Source organism: Mirounga leonina, unplaced genomic scaffold (assembly GCF_011800145.1).
Source record: "Mirounga leonina isolate KUSES-001 unplaced genomic scaffold, KU_Mleo_1.0 Mir_82, whole genome shotgun sequence".
NCBI classification, from domain to species: Eukaryota; Metazoa; Chordata; class Mammalia; order Carnivora; family Phocidae; genus Mirounga; species Mirounga leonina.
In genome coordinates, this window is record NW_023270825.1 from 55,686,834 (window position 1) to 55,713,454 (window position 26,621).

Below are 26,621 nucleotides of genomic sequence, written 5' to 3' on the forward strand. Positions count from 1 at the left end.
GGATATTTTGACTGTTCAGAGAGAAAGGCAAAAATAATATGCTGAGAAAAAACTGAGAATTGCAGTATAATTAAATCATTTTTGACCATGCTCAAATCTACTTTGGCATTTTTTATTTTTTTTTAAGATTTTATTTATTTATTTGACAGAGACAGAGATAGCGAGAGCAGGAACACAAGCAGCGGGAGTGGGAGAGGGAGAGGGAGAGGGAGAGCAGGTTTCCCGCGGAGCAGGGAGCCGGGCTCGATCCCAGGACCCTGGGATCATGACTGAGCCGAAGGCAGACGCTTAATGACTGAGCCACCCAGGCACCCCTTGGCATCTTTTCATAGAAAAATTAGGGGAAAAAAAATTGGATGAGATGCTGAGAGTAAACTATGAATGCAAAATTATTGTATATTTCACACTTTTTCAATTGACATAGATCTAATTTGATTATTGGTGTCCATTATTAACTTTACTTAGTAACTCATAATATTTGGAGGAAAATAAGAGCTGATTAAAATGTTTTAGAGTTCTAGGTGCAAGATTATTATTACAGTATTATTATTACAATACTCTATTATTGTACATACATCATTTTGTTTTCTCAGGGTAAAAATGTATGTTGTGTTGTTTATAATCATGTATAACAGTAGTTGTAACCTTGTCAAATTGATAATGTAAAACATAACAGTAAGATTTCCTAAAAAGTATAAAGTGTACCTGGTGAAATTTTAATTTATAAACTAATATACACTTGTGTAGGATAGAGCTGATTTATAGCTGTACTGAAAAAGCTCTATCTTCATCATTGGGGAGGTCTGGATGTTTGGTTTTGGCCACTCCTGGCCATGATAAGGGCAGTGGGATTTATGATGTGCTTTTTAAAATCTTAAATTCCTCTAGCAATCCCCAGATTCACTTTTTGTTTATTAATGATTTTTATCTGCTTAACAGTTTAGATAGCTTGGCTTGGCTCTGTGACTAGAAGGACCTAAAACTCCTGCTGGGAAATTCTGTGCTGAGCTCTCTTGAAGTCATGATTCTTAGAGCAGATCTTCATGGTTCAATTCAGAAATAGAGAGGTCTCTACCCAGCTATGGTTCCTAGGGAGCTTGCCCCTGGATGGAACAAATTTTACATATTTAATGCCACAATTCACCAGACTTACACAAGGAAAGTCAGTCGGAGAAGCTGGATTTATAGAGAAGATTATTTAACTACAAAGAAATCTACACAACAGGGTCCATAAAGAACTAAGATAAAATGGCACTTTGACACTGTCGAATACCTGGAGTAAGAGACATTAAGGGACACCTGGGCTTGGATGCCCCTTTGTTACCTAAATGATGTGATGGTCAAAACAGGAAAATCTATTTCATTAGCAGGAAGCACACAGCATGTTCATCAAAGTTCTTCCTCACTGACAGGTTAAACACGATATAAAAGGGTTGTCTCCCTGTAAGAACTGAGCTTTTCCTGAACTTGCATAACCCTACCCTGGATGCTAGGAGCGCATGAAGCTAGGAGCGTGGGTGCACATCACAGAGCTACGAGTCAGGAAAACGTTTGATAGAATAGACTGCATGTGGCCTGCTCCTGGTTAAGTGTCCGTATCCTTGGAAAAATGAAAACATGCATGAAGTGTGTAAGTGGGGTCTCTTCTCACCCATTTGTATCACACATGAAGAGCTGCATATCATTTGAAATGTTAAGCCAGGGGTGCCTGGGTGGCTCAGTCTGTTAAGTGTCTGCCTTCAGCTCAGGTCATGATCTCAGGGTCCTGGGATAGAGCCCTGAGTCAGGCACCCTGTTCAGCGGGGAGTCTGCTTCTCCCTCTCCCTCTGCCCCTCCCCCTGCTCCTGCTCTCTCTCTCTCACTTGCTCACTCTCTCTCTCTCAAATAAATAAATAAAATCTTTAAAAAAAATGAAATGTTATGCCAGATACCATATATCTTAAACTTGGCCTGTGATATAATAGAAGAACTGTGTAAGGAAAAGGGCAGCGTGAGGAAAGAGGATGAGTGGAATTATTCTTCTCCGCATGTTTTAATTTGTCCCTTTAAGTTTACGTGGGTACAACACTTTTCCTAGACAGTACCCTTCAGAAATGAAGTTTATATGGAATTAGGTCACATGGACACAAGCGAAAATCACCTCAAAGGTAACTGATAGTTAGCTATCAACTTCCGAAGAGATATTGAGGACAGCCATGAGACTCATTCTTTATCTATCTTGACATTCACTGGAGGCTTTATATGTTCCAGAAACTCTTTCTTGCCTCTTGCACCAAACTCAGTAATTCTCTATCCCCCACTTCCACACTTCTATTCACTGTCGAAATAAAACTTAAAAACTCAAAATTATAGTCTCTTTGGCTATTAGGAGGCAATGAAGTGTGGGTGAAAGTTATTACCATCAAGTTTCATGTATTATGATTGTAATATAAACAGTCTTATGATGCAACTGAAAAAAAAAGAATAGTGGAAATAATTTCTTCAATAAAAGCAAGATTATTATAAAATATGCCAAGTAATTTTCAGTAAGTGTATCCAAAGCTACATTATTAAGAAAAATTCTAGGAGAAAAACGTTAACTCTATATGACAGTTCTTAATAGCAAAAAAGAAATATTTTTTAAACAGGGAATAAAATTAGAAGCTTTTATTTAATATATTCATGTTATTGAGCAAAATGGGAAAATGCTGTGTATACCAGGTAACAAATTTAGTAAGCAGATTATTAAATCTAGCTTAAAACATGCTTTTGTTCCATCATGCCTGCCAGAAGCCATATTTCCATGCTGAATATTTTGTGTTGAAACATTCTTTTAGCCTTAGGGAGCTCATTTATTGTGATTTATACTGTACTTTTTTTTTATCAAGTGCATTATACAGTTTCTTGTACTTCTATAAATAACAAACAAGTGGAATATTTAAATGAAAAGATATGTTTAGTATAAAGTACTACTCATTTTTAAAATGTGTCTAATACATTAATATACCAAATTAAAGACTGAAATAATTTCTTATATTTGGTATTGTAGCCTATATTTCCAGTTGTTTCCTTAGGAATTTGGAAGGTGAGGCTAAAATTGACTAGCTTTATTCACTGGGTGCTGATTGCTGTCCAGACAGAAGAAAATACTTTCAGTTGCCATCCTGACCACGGAGTGGGATACAAAAAAAGCCACCTCTGGGACAGTGCTCCCAATTCAGCCTGTGGGACATTTAGGGTATTAGTCTATTTTTGTTCCACTTATACATGCAAAGAATTAAGAGCTAGACTGAATTGTTTTCCTCATTCCTTTTTTTGTTTTCAGTATGTGGATATTTCTCAGTTCAATGTTTTGATTATGAAAATTATTTAACCATTCTTTTACAAAGTACAATCATATGATGACGGGAAATCTCAGTTCTCTACCATGTCCAACCACACACATCAGTGCCATCAGAGTATGGACTTGTAGGAATGAGTGGGCTTCCAGAATCGAGAATCCATGAGAAGTTCATATTTAATTCAGCTGTTATTTTGTGTACTTGATTTTTGGCTTAATCTCTATAGTCAGATTTAATAGTCTGTCATGTCGTAAATTTACTATTCCTAGGATTGCTTAATCTTTTCTTTGTCTTGGCTTCTTTTGGCAGGTTTTGTTTGTTTTGATTTGGCTTATTTGTTTGTTTGTTCAGTATTGTTTCTTTTAGCCCTGGAGTCCAGTCCCTTCATTCTTCCCTATAAGGTATTTTGAGGCAGTTCTATTCAATCCTGTTTAAAAGTTTTTCTGAAATGAGCCATGTTATTACCTCAGGCATATATCTTTATTTTTAATTAAATGGCATGCACACATATTGCCCCAATCTATTTGTCATTTCAAATGCCACAAGAAAAAGGTTAGGAAAACTAAGTAATTGTCTCCTAATGCCAATGTTTGCTTTCTAGAATCATATTTGTCTACTTGCTTTGAACTGGGTTCATATATAGCTTCTTCAGATACAGCTTCTGCTTCAAGGATCTTTGACTTCATCTGTGAAGGAAATAAAGGAAATAATGGCAGTTTTCTTAAAGACATATTTTGGTCTGTCAGTAAACAGTAGATTATCAGAAGATCACTCTTGCATCTAGCTATCACACAGAGCTGCACAGCTTGTTACAATAGATAAATTTGTGTTCTCACAGATCATTAGGCACATTTCGAAAAGGAGCTTTGGAACCTGCCATTTCGCATACCGTAAACAAAGTACTAGACCGCGAATTAAAATGTAAGTAATCATTTCACAAGCATTGTTTACTGTTTTTCGAAACATTTTTTTTTTCCCTAATGTGCCTATGTATAAAACAGAGGCAGCCTTCGATATTTCCAATAGGATATTCTTTTGACTATTTATTCTCTGAAGATATTTTTTGTAGCAAACTACTTCAGAACTTGATTTTATTAAGTTTTCTTGCCTAAATAGAGATCATTTAATAGCAGGAACTGATATACTCATTACTATAAGTCTCCTACATATCTTTTTAAAGAATTTAAATATGCCCAATGGCCATATTTCAATAAATATCTTACATATTTTATAGCTTTATATTATTTCTCTCAGAGTCAGAGAATCAGTGTGTTATGTGCATGTCCACGCTTGCCCATGGATCATTACTTGCGCCCTAATGTTTTAATAAATTCTATTTTTTCCATGGTATCATTAAATAAATGTTCATTATTCTTGCTATTTCTAAAACAATGACGTATTTTGAATGCTAAAGAAAGTCACATTCCAATAGATCCCAAAGCACATATAAATATTTTTTTAAAGATTTTATTTATTTATTTGACAGAGAGAGAGACAGTGAGAGAGGGAACACAAGCAGGAGGAGAGGGAGAAGCAGGCCTCCCGCCGAGCAGAGAGCCTGATGTGGGATTCGATCCCAGGACCCTGGGATCATGACCTGAGCCGAAGACAGACGCTTAATGACTGAGCCACCCAGGCACCCCCCAAAAGCACATATTTTTAGGGAATATGAAATTATTTTTAATTATATAATTGCTTTTAATAATAGACTGGTTTAAAGAGAAATGAAAATGAAAAACACAGTTTGAAAACGCCACAAATTGGGGTGCCCGGGTGGCTCAGTCGTTAAGCATCTGCCTTCGGCTTGGGTCGTGGTCCCAGGGTCCTGGGATGGAGCCCCGCATCGGGCTCCCTGCTCGGCGGGAGGCCTGCTTCTCCCTCTCCCACTCCCCCTGCTTGTGTTCCCTCTCTTGCTGTGTCTCTCTCTGTCAAATAAATAAATAAAATCTTAAAAAAAAAAAAGCCACAAATTACTATTAGAAAGACATGTGACTTCTTATTCCCGATGAGACATTTTTCTCAGTATCGTAATTTCCTTTCTAAACTCCTTAAGTTAAAAAAAAAGCTTTATTTGTAAACCAAACACTTGTTAGAAATAGCTCAGTGCCCAAACTATGTTAGAAGTGTATTTAAAAAAAAATAGGCAATTGACTGTATCATCAATACCAGTGTAACAAAAGTGAATTTTTAAAAACTAGTTTCTGATGATACACAATGTTATAAAAGAAATGGCTTAATTCCTTATAGGTGACGGGAATTAGAGGGGATTTTCAGTCATAAACCATTTGATTACTGCAAAGAGAGTTAATCTAGGATGGCTAAGGAAATACATGTGTAAAGTTTTATATAATAGTTATGTTCATATGTTAGTAACTGGGTACCCTGGGACTAGACATTTATATTTCTAACCCATTAATGTAGACAAAGGTAGTACTTTGAGGATTCCAGATATATTTCCCTGTGGCTCTAAGTATTGGACCTGATATCTATCTCTGGAGAAATATTTTATTTTTGGAAGTAGTTATATGGACAACATTACTCTCTTCCTACATCAGAATATGTTTTATGCAGCTATTAGGATTACGTTCCAAAAATAAAAATCTGCTCTCAGACAAATACATGAAGACTCCCATACACCTCAACTCAAGCTAAGTTTTATCCCTTAATATAATATGTAAATCTCTGAAATATGTGATTTAACTCTTATTTTTCCAGTTATCATAGCTCAAACTTGATGAACCTCCTATCTCCCAACCAGATCACACAATTTACTGCCTCAAAGCTACTGCTCTTACCATTGCCTGGAGGCTCTACCCTACACCACATTTGGCAATTTTATTTTCTTTTTTTTAATTTAAATTCAATTAGCCAAGAGATAGTACATCATTAGTTTCAGATGTAGTGTTCAATAATTCATCACTTGTACATAACACCCAGTGCTCATCACATCACCTGCCCTCCTTAATGCCCATAACCCAATTACCCCATTCCCCCACCACCCACCCCTCCAGCAACCCTCAGTTTGTTTCCATAGTTAAGAATCTCTCATGGTTTTTCTCCCTCATGACTTCCCATTCAGTTTTCCCCCCCTTCCACTATGATCTTCTGCGCTGTTTCTTATATTCCACATATGAGTGAAACCATATGATAATTGTTTCTCTGACTGACTTATTTCTCTCAGCCTAATCCCCTCCAGTTCCATCCACATCGATGTAAATGGTAGGTATTCATCCTTTCTGATGGCTGAGTAATATTCCATTGTATATATGGACCATATCTCCTTTATCCATTCATCAGTTGAGGGACATCTCAGCTCTTTTCACAGTTTGGCTATTGTGGATGTTGCTGCTATAAACATTGGGGTGCACATACCCTTTCGGATCCCTACTTTTGTATCTTTGGGGTAAATACCTAGTACTGCAATTCCTGTGGCAATTTTTTTTTTCGTCCTTGAAGACTCAGATAAAAACCTACCTTCTTCAACAAACACTCAAATAACTGCATGATGTAAACTATGGGACTCCCTTATTTTGCTCCTGTAGCATTTCTTTCATTTCCCCTATACTATAGGACCTACATGATGTTATGACAGTGTCTGCACTGAATTTTGACACACACGGGACAAGGACTTTATGTTTATAAGTTACAGGATCAGTACCTAGATTGACTAATGAGACATTTAAAAATAAATAAATAAATGAAAGAATAGTTATCAATGAAGGTTGTAAATATTTTTTATTTTAGTTTCTATTAAATATTTATAAACTAATAAGATAAAGGATCATAAAAATCCATTCACTCTGCCTATACTATTTAATGAGGACTAGAAAAAACATCTTTCATTAAAAACAATAAATGAGGGGTGCCTGGGTGGCTCAGTCATTAAGCGCCTGCCTTCGGCTCGGGTCATGATCCCGGGGTCCTGGGATCAAGCCCCGCATCCGGCTCCCTGCTCTGCCAGGAGCCTGCTTCTCCCTCTCCCACTCGCCCTGCTTGTGTTCCCTCTCTTGCTGTGTCTCTCTCTGTCAAATAAATAAATTAAATCTTTAAAATAAATAAATAAATGACTATATGACCTACATTTGTCCTAGTTATAATTTATATAAGAAAATAAACATATGTATACATTAATTAAAACAATAAAGTTATCTATTTAACTTTTATATGTTTCTCTTATGGAATTTATTGAACATATACATATTGTCCTCCTGCTCAACCTTCAACATCACATAAATTAAAATTTGCACAATTTTTAAAACTAATGTTGTCAAAAGGCTATATTCTGTGCAATGGAAGCTTGGTTAGTGTAATAACCTCAGTCCATGTAGGTAGTCTGTAGACAACCTTCAAGAGTTATAAAGTTCCCTTGTTACATTTTGTCATACATTTTCCACTAGGGTCTCCATTCAATCATTCCAGTCTTTCAACAAATACATTTGAAAGTATTTTTACTTTTGTCCTTATTTATCTAACCAATCCAAAACTGACCACAGAACCACAGCAATTTTTGTCAGGTGTTAAAAAGCACACATACCAAACACACACAAACACACACAACACGTGCACATGGACACACACCTACAAAATAGGAGTATCATCTCCTTTGCTTTAACTACTATACTATTATTAAGGTATATTTATTTCATTGTGGTGAGGCAAATACCACCATGGTAATAAATACATGAATGTATTATTTATGTGTTTGCTTGCTTTTGTCACCTTCAGCATTGTAAGCCATATCATCTGGGTCCTACTTCATTTTATTTATTTATTTATTTATTTATTTATTTATTTATTTATTTATTATTTATTTTACAGATACATTCGTTTAAGTATTTTCAAGGACTTGTACTTTAGTAAAGACAGAAGAAAATAAAAATATCTGGGAAAATGATGTTAACTGAAGAAATTTCTCTATGTATCATAAAGAGGGGTTCTCTGGCTAATATCAAGGGGAAAACAGAAGTTGAGAGAGGTAAGATGGGCATTTGGGATTGCTCTTTCTCAGGGGATGTTTGAGGATTTGGAAGAGGTACCTATCAGCCAAAGTAGCATTTCTGATCTCAGCAATGGGAAAGAGGCTAGTGGCAGGAATGTATAGCGGGCTCAGAGCTATCATAGGGAGAGCGACAGGAGCACCAGGAAGGCCACACCATCAAAACCCAGAATCACAGTGAGGTTTGATGAGAAGAAAAATAATCCCACCTGGCCTCCATTCCCCATCTTGCCCTACACCACTGCCCAGCCTCTCACCAGCAGGCTAAGGAGAGCTGAGTAACATATAGCAGTGTAATACTACTGAATTTCAACAAAAATTATGAAGAATGAAAAAACATAAAAAAAATAGTGTAAAAGGACAAAGCAACAATCAGAATCACAGATGTTCAAACTATCAGAAATAATTAAAATCTATTAGTAATATGTTAAAGTTTTAATGTAAAAAAAAGGTATAGAAAAAGGAATGTAGGAGCACCAAGATTTTATATAATATTTCCATATCTTCTTTATAGTTGATATTTTCTCAATCAATATTATTTCAGACATGTTAAACCCACTAATTAAAGATATGTTAATAGAAGTAAAAATTGATGAACATATACCTTAGAGGAAAAAAGGATAATGAACTTAGATTTTATATAAATCTATGAGAACCTTAATTAATATTTTGACTTTCATAACAAGAAGAAAACATTGAAGCCATATGCTAATCATAAAGCATGTATTAACATTTAAGATAATGAGTATTTTACAAATAATTGATATGTAACATTGCTTCTTTCTTAGAAATATTTTAAATGCCTTGTTCTGGTGTCTTTTTTAAATTTCATCTTGAAATATTTTAGATTTACAGAAGACTTGCATATATAATATTGAGAATTCCCATAAAGCCTTCAATCAGCTTCCCCTAATCTTAAAATCTTACATAACCATGGTATATTCCGCAAAATAGACATTAATTTTGATACAATATTAACCAAACTACAGACTTTGATTTGATTTTCCAACGAACGTTCTTCTGTTCTAGGGCACAAACCGTGATAACATGTTGCATTTAATCATATCTCTTAGATCTTTTCTAATCTTTCACAGTTCTGTCTTTGTTCACCATGACTGACACTTTACAGAAGATACATCTTTTGTTGAATGTCCCTCCATTTTGGTTTGTCAAATGTTTTCTTACAATTAGTAAAGTATTTTTAATGATAAGTTTGTACAATTTCTTGCTAACTTACCCATTGATTTTTCCTTTCATACAGATGTTCTATATTCAGAGTCACTGAGTTTGTGCAAACTAATGAACAATATTGTGGTACTCTATATGCACTCACATCGTCCCCAGAATGCAAAATAATTTATTGGTAAAGTGTGATTTATTTTAATTACTAATCAACCTGAGGACAGTTCTCACTTGCTGATGTATATGTTTTAACAAACTACTTATTTCTATGGCAACAAGATTTTAAACAGTAACTTTTTGTTAGAACACCATCGTGACTATATCCTGCAACTGCCTCTTGTCTGAACATCACTACCCAAATCAAAAGAGATAGGAATGCAATCCCAAAATTCAATGTTAGTTTTCCCCAATTTACCATTCCAGGGCTTCCCTGAAGAAATTTCTAGTCCTGCCCAGCTTTCCATTTTATATCTCTTTTCTCTAGCTAGTTCCAATCTCCTGTTTTACAAATCATACAATGAAAAAATATTTTCTTCATGGTCTCCCTTATTGGAATTGAAAATCTCAAAGCTGTGATAAGAATATATAGAAAGTAATTTTCATATAAAATAGTGCATAAAAGAAATTCAGATTTTGGGAAGGATGAAAAGAATTTTAAGTTCACCAGAAAACTATCAGACAAAGAATTCCATGGTAAATGCATTAAGGGAAAATGATTATGCAACTTTCCATATTTGGGGCAATATACATTAAAATATTAAATAGATTATAAAATAAGCTTCAATGGAGTCTTCCTATCCTTCCTCTTTTATCAATGGGAATTTGCTTTAATAAATTTTATATGCCAGTCTTAGCATTAAAATTCTATAAAAATATAGCATTATAAAAGCTATCTATTCCTTTCAACCCTAATATTATATTATTAGATAAAATTTTGTAAATTGTTAATTGACAACTTGATCTAGGAAGTGGTAAAAAATAATAATTTGCATTCATTATTGTATCTATGGGTGTGCAAAACATGATGCACATATTAAAAGACTTTTCAAAATTTCAAATACCATGTATATTGGCTTTCCTAAGCAAAAAGTTACAAATTTCTTTCCATTTCTTTTCCTAAGGAATGGAGACTCAAACAAATAATTAGATTCTTCCTGGAATTCTATAATACATGTGAAATAGGGTACTACAATAGAAATTAGTAAAATAGTAATTACCTCTACTCACTACTTATTTGAACATTTTATTTTCAATACTTCAGGTATTTTTTTTTTAAGATTTTATTTATTTACTTGAGAGAGAGAGTGAGCAAGAGAGAGCACATGAGCAGGGGCAGAAGGAGGAGAGCTTAACCGACTGAGCCACCCAAGGACCCCAACACTTCAGGTATTATTGACATCTTCTCTCCATACAAATCTGAAATTTGTATTTAGTCAGTCATTTGTACATGCTTTTTTCATTGGAAAACTTAAATCCTTAATCCTTATATAATCACTGATACACTATGGGAATTTATAGTGCGCTTTTTAAAATAATATGGTATTATCATTTGACAATTTAAAATTATTTTTAGATTCAGAGTCCTGACCAAATCAGAAAGGTCCAGAAATAGATATTCCTGATCAGGGGTTTTTACCAAAAAAAACAAAAAATCATTTTACAAGAAGTTAGTATTCTCGTATGCTTAGGCAAAACTGTGAAGTAGGGCAATTTGTTTTTAACTTGATCTTTCCTCTCTTACTGTATTCTTCTTAATTACCACCCTGTCCTGGGTCTAGTGTCCATATGTTTCTATTTCAGAAACCGTATTTGTCCAATTTCAATAATTATCATCTAAAATTACTCCTTCTTGGCCACACATTAAACACTAGAAACTATGACCTGTACTGGATGCCTTTCCTAGCTGCTCAAATTATCACTCAGACCATATTCAATGTATTCAACAATTGTGTGTTACCACCCAAACTTAGTAAAATCAGATTTAACTCAAAAAAGAATTCATAGATCCTCCTAGTGGGGAAGATATTTGGACTCAAGCATATTTCCAGATGATTCTTAAATTGAATACTGTGCTGAAATGCAGGCAATCAGATATGATATTGAGACAATAGGCCTTGTAGTCCATATTTTTAGCAGTAGTGCTTTAAAAATATTTATTACTTACATAATTTTACATTCAATTTGTACACTAAACTACTAAAAGTGAAGTATTTCCCTGTACTAATCTAGCACCTACCATTTTTCCACAATGACTTTAATTCTATTGCCTTTTCCTATTTATGTTATACACTCATTTAATTTTATTCACCTCATTCCATATAGCAGTTTCTATTTTATAGATCTTAAAAATAGCCCTAAATAAAAGACTTAAGTAAATATGATAGTAACACAGAGAAAAAATGTTTACATGAGTGAAGCAGACGTTTGTCCATCATCTGAGGTATAAATATAGATTAGATTATTTTACTAGTATTAAGTTATATATACAATGATAACATATGAATAATAATATACCAGGAATTTTCTAATCCTAATGACCACCTTTCTTTACAGCCACAAAGATGACCGTCAAAAGAATCCTATTATATATCTTTTAATTTATTATACATTTTTTATAACTGTAATTAGTATTCAGATTCCAAGTACAACTTTGCAGAAGGCAAGAGGTAGGAGGAGATTTCTTATATCCTTTACTTTCTGTCCCTCTATGAGCTTGCCTTTCTTTTACATTAGAATAAATAAGTAAATAAATATTTTCTTCAAAACCTTTGTTTTTTACTCGCTATTTTCAATTTCTATTCCCACTTTTTTTTGAACTAACCTCAGTCAAGTTTGACATCTGATAAAACCGATTTTTTCTTCATTCCTCTTATGATATTTACCCGCATTCATAGATCTTAAAATTATTTATAGTCATACCCATTTCCATTCTTTTTGTGCACTGAATACAACTCCTTGATCTAAATGGGACCTTAAACCCTTCTGATCCTATGATATTAGTTACTGGCCCCCTCCTACCTCACATTCTTATTTTCCTTCAATCCATCTTAGATACTATGATCAAACATTACAATTACTCCCTTTAATGTATTTTCAACTTTCCATCATTTCTCCATGACTGAACTCTTAGCTGGTTGAAAAAATTACAAACCTTGTTAAATTAAACCCCCCCAAATTATATACTGCATCTGTGTGTCTGGAATAAGGCTGAAGAAAAACACAAAATCATGATGATGGATCTCACTTTAAAATTCTGACTGGGAACATAAAGTGCACTTGAAATGTCACCTAGTTCAAATATTCTTCCATTGTCTTCGATGATTATATCAGAGTTACCCAAGCTTTCTATGTTCATAGTGCCATTAGTGTCTTGTTAACTTTTACATGCCTCCCACATATAAAAAAAAATAATAAACAGTTCTGTTTATTAAGCAATTAAGTTAGGCAATATAACAAAGCTTTATGTCAAAATGACTGCCAACATTTGAAAAAAACATCTCTCTCTTTTTTTTTTTAAAGATTTCATTTATTTATTTGACAGAGAAAGAGAGAGAGAGAGAGAGAGAGAATGGCAGGCAGAGGGAGAAGCAGGCTCCCCATTGAGCAAGGAGCCCGATGCAGGGCTCAATCTCAAGACCCTGGGATCATGACCTGAGCCAAAGGTAGATGCTTAAACCACTGAGCCACCCAGGTGCCCCTATTACTGCCTCCTTGACACACTTTCTCTTCTTGATATTCTAAGCACTTCTTTACTTCCAACTCTGTCTCCTTAGTCTACTTTGCTCATTCATCAGCATTTACCTGATCTCCCTGTACTGCTTTATGTTTTTCTAATTACAGTTTTTTACTTAGGTTGTCATCCAATTCCGTGGCTTTGAATATCATCTCTGCACTAATATCTTTCATTTGTATATTACTGGTCCAGATTTATATTTCCAAGCTCCAGATTTATATTTCCAAGCTCTTATTTAATTGGGTGGTAAATGTAGCTTCTTATTTGCTTTCCCTCAAACCTGGTTATATCAGAGTTGACTGCTGACATTTCAATTTCCATCCTCCCTCTTACTCACTTGCTCCACATCTGGGAAATCCTATAAGAAAGCTGGCATGCTTTCTCCCTGGCACAAACAGGAAGTTCAAACTATGCAAGCCCCACATTCATGCATAGGAGCTCTTGTCTCAGTGCTGTCCCTTAACTACACCCAAGTCAGTTGCCCATTTTCATACCCATTGGGAAGCATGTCCTGTTCTTCCCAAGAAGTTATACTATACGAGTAATGAATTTGTACTTAATTGGCATATATATGTGTCAACATCAGTTTAACATCTGAAACTAATTATTCTTATGGAAATTTTCTGTATAAGTTGATCTTATACAGAAAATTTCCATAAAAATAAAGACAAAATTTAAAAAATTCATGGGAATAATTTTAACCTCTCTAGTCATCAAATAAACAATAAAAAATGTTTGTTTTTTCATTTTGGTCATCTATGAAGAACGATTAGCAGTAACAAAAATACTCAACTCCATTAAAATTCAGTGAAATAAATGTTCTTGTACCTTATAGGTGGAACAGAATGTTAACGTGGTTTTTTTGGAAAGCAATTTAAGAATATACCAATAACAAAAAAAATTTTCATGTAATTAAAAACATAATTTCAATTTCAAATGACATTTGTTAGGCAATAGGCCAAAATTATGAACATAAATACCATATATGTTCACACCTATGCAGAATTTAAAAAACAAAACAAATGGGGCACCTGGGTGACTTCATCAGTTAAGCAGCTGCCTTGGGCTCAGGTCATGATCCCAGCGTTCTGGGATTGAGCCCCGTGTTGGGCTCCTTGCTCAGTGGGGAGTCTGCTTCTCCCTCTCCCTCTGCCTGCCGCTTTGCCTACTTGTGCTCTCTCTCTGTGTCCAATAAATAAATAAAATCTTTTAAAAAATTTAAAAAATAAGAAACAAAACAAATGAACAAAGAAAAAAAAGAGAGACAAATAAAAAACAGACTCTAAAATCCAGAAAACAAAATGGTGGTTGTCAAAGGGGAGGTGGGAGCAGGGAGAAGTGAAATAGATAAAGAGGATCAAGAGTGCTCTTACCTTGACAAGTATCGAGTATAAAATTGTTGAATCATTACATTGTACATCTGAAACTAATATAACACTATTTGTTAATTATCAATTAAAAAAACTATTGTAGGGGTACCTGGGTGGCTCAGATGATTAAGCATCTGCCTTTGGCTACGGTCATGATCCGCATCAGGCTCCCTGCTCAGAGAGGAGCCTGCTTCTCCCTCTCTCTCTACTGTTTCCCCTGCTTGTGCTCTCTCATTCTCTCTGTCAAATAAAGAAAAATCTTTAAAAAAATAAAAATAATAAAAATTAAAAATTAGTGTAGGAATAAAAATTTCTATCATATTGTTAAGTAGTACAGGTGGTAAAGACACTGCTTCAGATGCAGAAAATTAAAACAAATAACTAGGGTCACATTGCTGATCAATTTTGAAGTGAAGATTCAAAGATTTGTTTTAATAGAAAAAACAGAAAAGAATTATCCATAGGAATGGACAGTGTTTATTATAAAAAGGAAAATATTTTTTTGAATTATCAAAATTCTAATATATATGCTCTCTTTTTAATTAAATAAAATTTAAAAATTTATATTATATTCTTTTTTCATTTAAGTATTTTGAGCAAAAGTGAAGATATATTAAAATCAGGAAAAATGGCATATTTTCCTAACAATAATAACAGAAGATATTGAATATTCATCATGTAAGGCACAGTCCTAAAAACCTTTTAATGAATTATTTAGCTGTATTCTCAGACTGCCTAGAAAATTATAAAAACTTCAACTCTGTCATTTTTATCCTCCTCCTCCTCCTCAGTGTCATCAATATTGCTATCACAATCATTCATATACACTACAAAAACTTAATGAATATATTTAAAGAACCCAGAAAAGCTATTAATAAAACACTGAGAATTAAAAAAATTAAGTATCAGATAAATCCAAATATTTGGAGTAGAAAAATATTTTCATTTGCAATCATGTTGATCAAACTCATAATGTTATTTTAAATGGATTAGTACTTTTTAATTCATTCATTTCAGAAAATAAAGTAAAATATTCTAAATTTAGGCAATAAGAGATCATGTAAAAATTATTTTATAAAATAACAAAATGATTTAGGTATAATCCTGTCACTGAGGCCAAAATGTTAGAAAATAATGTAAATCTGTAACATTTCAGTGTCTAAAAAATAAAAACATATATTTATATTGGATGGATAAGGCAAAACTCTTTATAGAACAAATATTTGACTAAATTTCTTTTTCAAAAATCTATCCAGTTGTGTGATTCAGCCCTGATTTTTGTTTCCCTGGAAGTTTATAAATGCTCCTGACTCAGTGGTAAGATTTTTCTATATTGAAGCATGTTATTTCCTATTATTGATATTCCTATTGCTATTTCTTCCTTTGAAATCAATAATATACTAATGATTTTGCCATTAAAATACACATATCTACATTTGATCATTCCCAAAGACACTAATAGTGAGATATAAAATATTTGTCTCTCAGTGAATATCGCTAAAATAATGTGTCACATCAATTGCTCCTGTATTTAGTTTTCACATTTCAGTGAGATTTATTAGAGAAAATACAAAGTTTGTAATAAAGCCCGCAAATATTAAGCTTTGCCAGAAGTCATTTATATTGTTATATTAGTGCCAAATTTTAAGTTGTATGGGTTATATTTTACTAATAATAGTATCCCGACAACCAATGGCTTATTTTATTACTCAGAGTTGCCATCCATTCCAATTTCTCTTGGGCAAACATTTATCACTGAAAGTCATTAAAGATATGTCAATACTGAGAGGAAATCTATTGCAGACACAGAATTATTTCTTTTTTTTTTTAAGATTTTATTTATTCGAGAGAGGGAACACAAGCAGAGGGAGGGGGAGAGGGAGAAGCAGGCTCCCTGCCGAGCAGAGAGCCCGATGTGGGGCTCGATCCCAGGACCCTGGGATCATGACCTGAGCTGAAGGCAGACGCTTAATGACTGAGCCACCCAGGTGCGGACACAGAATTATTTCTAAAAATAGACTTCTTGAGTATAATCAAAAATCATTGTGAAAATGTTTTGTGTGTAAAAGCAAATAAATGTGTTTTTAAAAGCAGAATAATAATATGACTGCCTTTCATAAACAATAACAAAAATAATTATATGGCATTCTTATTTGTTGAAAGACAAAATTACATGTAATTACATGTACTTGTGTATAATGCATTTAAATGATAGCATAAAGTGTACAGAGACATACTCATCATTCCTGTCAAGTGTTTGAAAATTACAACAAAACTTTCAGTATTTAAATTCACTATCTAAAAAAATGACCAAATGTTAAGTACTGGGGATATAAAAATCAAGTAATATACAATTTTTTAAATGTAAGCTCTATGTCCAACATATTTTTATGATTTTGTGTGCATATGTATAGTTTTATAAAAATAGGATTATTTCATAATACTATCTTATTATTGTCTTTTTTTTTTCATTTTTACTCTTTTACTTGGGTTTCCAGAAATTCCACCCACAGAGTGAGACTTGCCAACACCGTTTCTACCATGTATGTTCACTTCAACAATCTAGGATTTTTACCTATTTATTTCCATGTTGAAATGATGCTATAAATTATATGCGTGTGTGTGTGTGTGTGTGTTTGCTCATTGCTTGATTCAAGTCAGATTGATTTTTCTATTAGTGTTATAAAAAAGATAATAAAAAAATTTTAAAAGAAGGAATAGAAAGGAAACCATGCTTTTACTTTCATAATGTGGAGCCTCTCTAAGTCAGCTGACAATTCAAAGGCAGCAATTTCCAATCCTCTTGCTTCCAAATGTAGCTATGATTCTTGCCAATAAAATGTAAGTGGAAGTGATATTTGTCACAGTAAGGCCAAGTTTTTATGAGATAAAACTTCATAAAAATAGAGGACTCCTAGGCTCTGTAATGCCAGTGTTATAAGACTGAAAAGCCTGGATTCTTGAATGGACATGCAAAGGAAAATTTCTCATTAATCAGGAAGGCATCTATTACATTGTTCCATGATTATAAAGTAAACACATTTTTTAAGCCACTGAAATTTGCATTTTATTTATTACAGAAACTAGAATTCTCCTAACAGAGGCAGAAAGCATATTTACACATATACACACACGCACACACAACTGTAGTCCCAGACGGGAGAAAGAAAGTGTATGGAGGGGAGGCAGTATTGAAGGAAGCCTGGTCAACCCTTAATGAAAACCGAAGGAAAGATATCTTCTAAAATACAGCAGAAAAGGGAAACAGAAAGAGAGCCATTCTGTATGTAATTACTCTCAAGATATTTGGTAACTCCAAGCTCCATTTTTTGAGGCAAGACTCCCACTAACAAAGCAGAGAACAGATGTCAAAAGGCTAAAAAATGCTAAAAATAAATGTTGGCAATCTCACAGGATATAGATAAAAAAATTAGATTCAGGGCCACAAAGATAAAGGGACATAATAGGTACTCCAGACCATTTTTTGAGACTCTTGAAAGTTTTTATCTAGAAAAAAATATTGAAATGGAAATAAATCACTTTCAGGATGATACACTTTTATTTATTTTTTTTGAGATTTTATTTATTTATTTGAGAGAGAGCGAGTGGGAGACAGAGACAGAATGAGCTGGGTGGGGAGGGGCAGAGGGTGAGGGAGAAGCAGACTCTGCTGAGCAGGAAGGCCAATGCAGGGCTCCATCCCAGGACCCTGGGATCATGATCTGAGCCAAAGGCAGACACTTAACTGACTGCGCCACCCAGGACCTCCAGATGATCTGCCTTTACTCCACTTATGTACAAGAAGAAAATTTTAACTTCTCTGGAAAAAGGTAGCATCATCCCAGAGACACAATTTTGTAAACACAGTATCTGACATGTGATAAAAATTACAAGATATAATAAATACAAATCCCAATGACTGAAATTCAAGAGTTAAAAGGGACAAAAGGAAATATATCCATAGATGATACAGATTTTGAAATAACTATAAAATAACTATACTAAATAACTATAATATTTAAAGAAAATATATAAAAATTAAAAATTTGCATAAGAAATTAGAAAAGCTATTAAAAGGAACCAATATCATATTCTTTCACTGAAATGTTATCAACATCTGAAACTATTCAATAAATGCATTTGAAAGCAAATTATACATAGTAGAAATGAAATTATTGAATTTAAATATATGCTAACACAAAATAGCCACATTAAAACAAAAAGGTTTATAAGAGGAGAGGAATGAAACAGTGCTATCATTGTATAGACCATGGTGAAATGATTAAATATATATGTAACTGTAATCCCAAAGGGGAAGGAGAAAGACTATAAACTGAAGAATAAAGAATTGAAGGATATCTGACTGAGATTTTTTTTTTAATTGGAAATAGACATAAACTATGGATTTTGGATTTCTGCACTATGGGATGGATAAAAACACAAGAAAAAAATACACCTAAAATATAGCAAAATTGCTGAAAATTAAACACAAAGAGACTATCTTAAAACCAGCAAGAGGTTAAAAATATACCACTCACAGTTTACTTCTAAGCATATATAATTCAGAACACCATGGATGCATATATTTAAAATGTGGAAAAAGAGTGTCAATTTAAAATTATATATTCAGAGAAAATATTTTTCAAAGGTAAAGAATAGAGAAAAGACAATGGCAAAATATAAATACTGAGAAAATCCATTGTAACAAGAACTACATCAAAAAATATCTCAAAAGGAGCCTTTTTTTCTGAGTGAATGAAAATAATACTGAATGGAAATAGAGTAATTCTAGAATAAATGAAAGAACAGTAAAAGTATGCATGTAATTAAATCTAAAACAATATTGGTTTTTTGTGATATTTAAAATACATGAATAACACCATGGCTGATTTAAAATATATTAAAATAAATTTCATGACAACACAAAAAGCAGAAGACTGTAAATATACCTACAAGGTCCTTATATATGTCAGAGAGTGCAAAAGTTGTAGGTAGATGTTATTGATTCAAGTATTCATCTTGTAATTAATTTATAATTTTAAAAAATATGTATTGTACTTACTGTAGAAAATAATAAACACATGAATTAAAAATATATCTAAAAAGGAAACACTGAAGATGACCAAGTACCATTTAATTATAAAGAAGATTATAATGGAACACAAGGAAAAGGGAAAGATAATACAAATGAAAAATAAAAAGAGACAATTTAAAGTGAAATATACCTATAATTATCTTAACTGTAAAGTAGACTAGTTTAGCAAAATACAAATACTGATACACTAATTAAATGCAACACTCTTCACTATTTATGAGCTATCTTAAATATGAGAATACTTAAATGTTGATTATTAAAGGATGAAAAAATTATTATCATGCAATACCAAAGAAAGCTATTGTAGTTTTATTAGTATCAGATGAAATAGGCTTTAATGCTAGAATTAGTACTAAAGTAAAGAAGGCTATTCCATTCTATAATGTTAAAATGTTAATCCAACAAGAAAGAATAAGATCATCTCGTAATATATAAAGTAAAATCTGACATAACTAAAAATAAAATATACAAATCCACATCATAGTAAAATATTTTGATACAATTCTTAGAGTAACTGAAAAACACATTTTAAAAACTAGTAAATTAGAAATATGTATAATATATAATATTATAGATAATGGTATTATGTATTATAATACTTGAAATTATGTGTCACATATATACTTGAATGTGTATTTTTAGAGTTGATGGGGTCATATATTTCTGTTTGTGTGTGTATCCTCATATATATAAACTGTGGACAATTTAAAATATGTATAGTAGTGGGGTGCCTGGGTGGCTCAGTTGGTTGAACATCCAACTCTTGATTTCAGCTCAGGTCATGGTCTTGGGGTCCTGGGCTGAATCTCTACATCTGGCTCCGTGGTCATCAGGGAGTCTATTTCTCTCTCTCTCTCCCTCCCTCTCTCCCTCCTCCCACTAATGCACATGCTCTCTCCCTCTCTCTCTAAAATAAATAAATAAATCTTTAAAAAATATGTATAGCATTCTATAATTTATACATATGAGAATATGTACACACACACGCATGCTCACATATAACCATGCATTTCAAATTATAAGTCAAAATGCACATTAGAAAATTTTAAATATTAAACTGATTAATAATAAAACCATCATATCAAAATGCACAAGCTATTACCTAGGAAGTCTACTCTTACATATATCCAGAGATGCATCATATAATGTAGCATCTCAGCCTAGTTATTTATAATCCCAATCTGGAAACAACCAAATGGCTATCCACCATAATAAAGTTGTACAAAAATAAGTTGTAGCATGTTGGTAAGATGGAATAGTACAAAACAATAAAATAGTGAATTTTACACTACATACAAAACATGGATGAATCTGAAAAATATATATTGCTGAACAAAAGAAGCTAGACAGAAAATAATGCATAACGCATGATTCCATTTATACAAATATCAAAATCAAGAAAAACTAATCCAAGATCAAAGAGTTTAAAGTCAAAATAACATTTTTTAAAAAGTCCTGGAAAGGGCATGAGGGAGGATTCTGAGGTACTAAACATACTCTACACCTTGATCTGGGTTTTGCTTATGTGGGTATGTTTACATTGTAAAATATCATCAGACTTTATACTTATAATTGGTACACTTTACACTTTAATAAAATGTATATGTTATACTTTGAAATGTAAAATGAATAAGTAGCTATTGTAATTTACCTTTCCACCTGCAAAAACCATAGAACGCTTTCTAAAAATATTGAATCTTTTTTTTTAAAGATTTTATTTATTTATTTGACAGAGACAGAGATAGCGAGAGCAGGAACACAAGCAGTGGGAGTGGGAGAGGGAGAAGCAGGCTTCCCGCCAAGGAGGGAGCCCAGTGTGGGACCCGATCCCAGGACCCTGGGATCATGACCTGAGCCGAAGGCAGACGCTTAACAACTGAGCCACCCAGGCGCCCAAAATATTGAATCTTTTTTCTACATAAAGTATTCTAAATTGACAATTTTCTCTCAGCACTTTAATGTAATAATTCTATTGTCTTCTGTCTTCTATCATTTCTGTTGAGAAGTGAGATGAAATCAAATTGCTATTCCTCTAGTTTCAAATTGAATTTATTTTAAATTTCTCTCAATACTATTAAAAAGTGTAAGGACAATGAAAACCCTTCTCTTCTCTTAATCTCTTAAAATAAATCAATAATATGTTGTTGCCCTGTATGATATATTCAACTCTGACAACTTATGAATTTCTAGGGGAATAATTTCATATGCTGCAGTAAAATGTCATCAACTCTAACTAGAATACAACAGATGTTTAATAGCTACAATAATATTTAGCTCTTAAACAGAACATCTCATCTTCAAAGCATCATGCAAACATTGAATAATTAAACTTTATAGTTTCCTAGTGCTTTAGATAACATTCATGATAATGTCTGTTTAATATAAAACAGATATATCATTATACCAGTGAGTGGACTCAGAGAGAGAAAAAGCTATCTGTTATCAGAAACTATTTGGTGTATGAAAGCAAATTAGTATGTATTTTTTTTGTGGAAATCAGCATTTTAAAAATACAAATATTTGAAAGGACATTAATAACTCTGATTCTTTTAGTTGCACAAATTTAGAGTAGGTTTTATCAAAATTCTGTTTGAGGGGGATACCCATATCATATTTACTACGTATGTTTGATAAAAATAAAGATTCCTCAGACAAATTAAGTATACCCCTACAAAATCAGAATCCCTAGAAGTAGTTTGAGGGAATTTAAATTTATAACATCACCTTGTAATTTTTGTGTAAAGTAAAATTTAAAACAACTGTTTACTGTTTATTTGTAAATAATATTTATTAAAATCCACTTAAAATGATTCAAGAGGAATGATCTTAAGTGTATATGCTATGAGGTACACACATAGGTTGAACTGGATATTATAAGGGATTATTTTCCTATAAGCTGTTGAGAAATGTATTGAATAGGGTGGCATCAGTTTCTACCAGTTATATGGAGTGTTGTTCAAACTCCTCTTTTCTGTCTATCTTTACAGCTAATAAGGGAATGATGTTTTCGCAAAGACATCTCCTTGTTTTGATCTCATTTTCTTCTTTTACCCAAGAATCTTGACACTTATAAATAAGTTGTCTTATAAAATCCCTAGGTTTTTTTTGCTTGAACTTGTCTATGAAGACTTTATAATGGTTCAAAACATTTTAAATAAGTGGATTTATTTTGACATAGACTTCTCTGAGCACCTGCAAAATCATAGCCTTAATTGGGATACAGCTGTTGCTGATTGCTATGAAGAGAGGGTGTCTGTGTTGACTGATTGGCTATTTCTATTTAATAGTACACATTGAGCTTTCTCTCTCTTTTTTTTTCAAGTTGCAGTTTTCTTAGGAAATGGATAAATGATTAAAGACCTAAAATGGAGTGTCACTTTGCCAGCTATCAACAACAGTAGATGATGAACTGCTTTCAGTGAATAAACATTGCCAGACACCTGTGTAGAGCTTCTTTTTTTGAAGCAAGAATATTGATCTGAAGAACCAATTTGCTGAATGGTTCAGCAGTCACAGAAGTAAATGTTTTAAACTGATGAGGCATATGAAGTAGTAAAAATGTCAAGGCAGTGGGAATAATTAGGTTTGCTCTAAAAAAGTGCGGAATAGATGGGAATGGTTTTAATGAGTGTTAAATAAATGTGTACTCTGATTCCTTTTCTAGTAAGGTCAGTGAGATACTTGCAATTCTCTGTGACTCCAGTTTATTAATTGACATTTAAAGCAAACATTTAAAAATTTTTATGTGATATTTACATTTCTACCCATACAGAAAACTTAATGATATAATGATGATTAGTACTTTTACCATTGCTTCTTAAATAAATTTTTAATGGCTCTAATGATCTGCCTCTCAAACAATAGATAAGGATTCAAATTATTCTTCCTTAACACCATTAACTATATAAAAATATCTGTTGCAGACACTCTAAGCCCTAAAAAAAAACAGGTGTCAGGACTATCTCCAATATCTGCAATCATTTTATCGCATGATTTCAAATCCTTGCATCATCAAGTCCATGCTCTTAGACATTCAACAGTTTGTAACTTCCTCTTAGAGCATATTACTAAGAAATTAATATAATCCTCTAGAAAATATTGTTTTGGAGTCTATACTTCAAGTGATATAGTCTAAGAAATTGAACTATTTTTAGAAGCTTAGAGAGAGTTAAGAACTTACCAAACTAAATTATCAAAACCTCTACTTTGTAGTATAAAATGTATTTAACTGTAATCTACTCTATTTATCTAATAAATCAACTTCTATAACATGAAAATATTTCATTCTATTCAGATTGTATTTAGCATATTAGTTTTCTCCTTAAAAACTAGCTGAGACAAATTTCTGTATGACATGGGGATTTAATTGGAAGCCAGATAATTCAAAAGCACGGCACATTTTGATGTGCCCTGACTTATGATAGTTCAATTTATGATCTTTCTACTTTACGATGGTGCAAAAGCCATACACATTCAGCAGAAACTGTACTTTTGAATTTTGATCCTTTCCCAGGCTAGCAATATGCAATACAGCATTTTCTCATGAGTCTGGGTGGTGGCAACAAGCTGCAGCCCCCAGTCAGCCACTTGTTTAGGAGGGTAAACAACTGATACCGATACAACCATTCTGTTTTTCACTTTCAGCATGGTATTCAATAAATTACATGAGATATTCAAAACTTTATTATATAATAGGCCTAATGCATCTGCCAATGCATTTTGCCTAACTGTAGGCTAATGTAAATGTTTGAGCATGTTTAAGGTGGGTTAGGCTGAGCTATGGTGTTCGATAAACTGGGTGTATTAAATGAACATTCCATTTAGGATATTTTCAACTTACGATGGATTTATTGGGACATGACCCCATTGTGAATTGAGGGAGATGTGTATTAAGGAAGAAGTGAATAAAATTTCCCAGTGGCAGGCCAAAGGAAAAGAATGAAAAAGATTGTGGAAATATGTCTTCACAGTTAATTTTATCAAGTTTATCCACCCCTTCATGTAACTAACAAGAAATCTGTTCCTCAGGGAGAGCAGAAATTACATGGAGACCCACAAACACACACACAAGCAGAGACTCTAGAGAAATAATGCAAATGGTTTTCCAGTTTCTTTCTGAGCTACAGATGCATCCTTGTCTTTGAAGTATCTCTGGTCCCAGAAAATTATAAAGAACTCTACTTTTTTCCTTGCCTCCTTTTCTACCATCCTTCTCATGATCCTTTGTTTTTGAGCCCCAAATTTTGGTTAATCCTCCTAATATTGTAGTTTAGCTCTATAATTTATCAAGTTATTCATTTACATATATAAATATTAATATATATGAAATAGAGTGCAATTAACAATTTCCTACTCATAGTTTGCTATGAAGACAATTAGGGTTAACTAGATAAATAAATGAGTTTGGATTTTGTCCCTAGAATAATGTAAAGTGAAAGCTTAAGTTGAAGTGCAGGAGTTACATAATATAATATATATACTTTTTAAGATTTTATTTATTTATTTGACAGAGAGAGAGAGCGACAGCAGGAACACAAGCAGGGGGAGTGGGAGAGGGAGAAGCAGGCTTCCCGCCAAGCAGGGAGCCCGATGCGGGGCTCCATCCCAGGACCCAGGGATCATGACCCGAGCCAAAGGCAGATGCTTAACAACTGAGCCACCCAGGCGCCCCCATAATATAATATTTTTAAAGACATAACTGCATATCATATAGAGAATGCATTGGCAGAAGGCATTATTGGAAGAGGAAGACTAGAAACTATAGCAATAAGTTCCAGAGATAATGGTGGCTTGAAAAAGAATGGCAACAGTAGAGATGAAAAGAAATGAAATGATTAGAAAAATACATAGAAGTCTAACTCTGCAAGAATTCATATGAGAGAAGGGTGGCTAACTCAAGGATGACTCCCAGAGTTCTGACTTGGGAAATCATGTTGCAATTTGAAATACACAGTTGGATATATGATATTGTGCCCAGAGGAGAGCTCTTGAATTGAATACATCAATTTGGGCACTATCATTTAGAGATGTTACACAAAGCCATATGACTAGATAAGAGCTTCTAATGTAAAGGTGAAAAATCAGAAGAGACCCCAAAATAGAACTCTCTAAGATTTAGATGTCTAAGAGAGGAAACTGGGCCAGTACTAGAGATCAAGATGGAGAATAAACAGGAGATTGTTGCATCATGAAAATCAACAAAGAGTTTGTTAAAGAAACAAGACTAGCTGATGAAAATTCCAAGAGATTAAATATGTTTATAGAGCAATAAAAATTATTTGCTCATACAATTAAATACAATTTTGTGCACATAATACTATGATATAATGGGAACTATCTCTATTTATAGTCTTAAAAACTACAAAAATTGTTTCTTTACTTTCTTCCCTACTTCTTTCCATATTGTTGATAAGGAAAAGGAAGAAAGATTGACGTGTGTGAGTACACACATGTGAAACAACTGACCACATAAGAGATGTGAGAAGATCAGAGAGGATATTAGATTGTCTTTGATCACTACAATATTCAGAATCTAGGTAGTGCTTGAAATTTTAATATTGAAATTTAATATTGAAATATAACTATTTATGGAGATTAAATGATGTAAGTGTAATTGTTTTTAAATAGTACACACATCAGAATTAACTTTTAACTAAAAAATACTGATATCTGACTTATACTTTCTTTAATAAACTTGTTCAGTGTTTGTCTCACTAAATGACTTAAAGGGAAGGATATTTTATACTTTGATGTATGGAAAATAATATAAAATCATATTTTTCATTGAATGGCTTACCACTTTTATATAAAAAACTACATAATAAAAATTTATTTAAATGTCTAAACATTTATACTTACAAATATAAAATTATGGAAATATATTTGGTTACAGATAATTTCAAATGGATCATACTGTGGTTAAAAA

At 33.0% G+C, this 26,621-nt stretch overlaps 1 long non-coding RNA gene across 1 annotated transcript in view; it reads right to left on the bottom strand.

The window, feature by feature from the left end:
- Window positions 1-3,304: 3,304 nt before the first annotated feature.
- Window positions 3,305-26,621, bottom strand: part of LOC118002216 — a 60,193-nt gene continuing 36,876 nt past the window's right edge. Inside the window, exon 2 of the long non-coding RNA XR_004676988.1 lies at window positions 3,305-4,006. This is a non-coding gene — a long non-coding RNA (uncharacterized LOC118002216). The remainder of the gene's footprint in view (window positions 4,007-26,621) is intronic.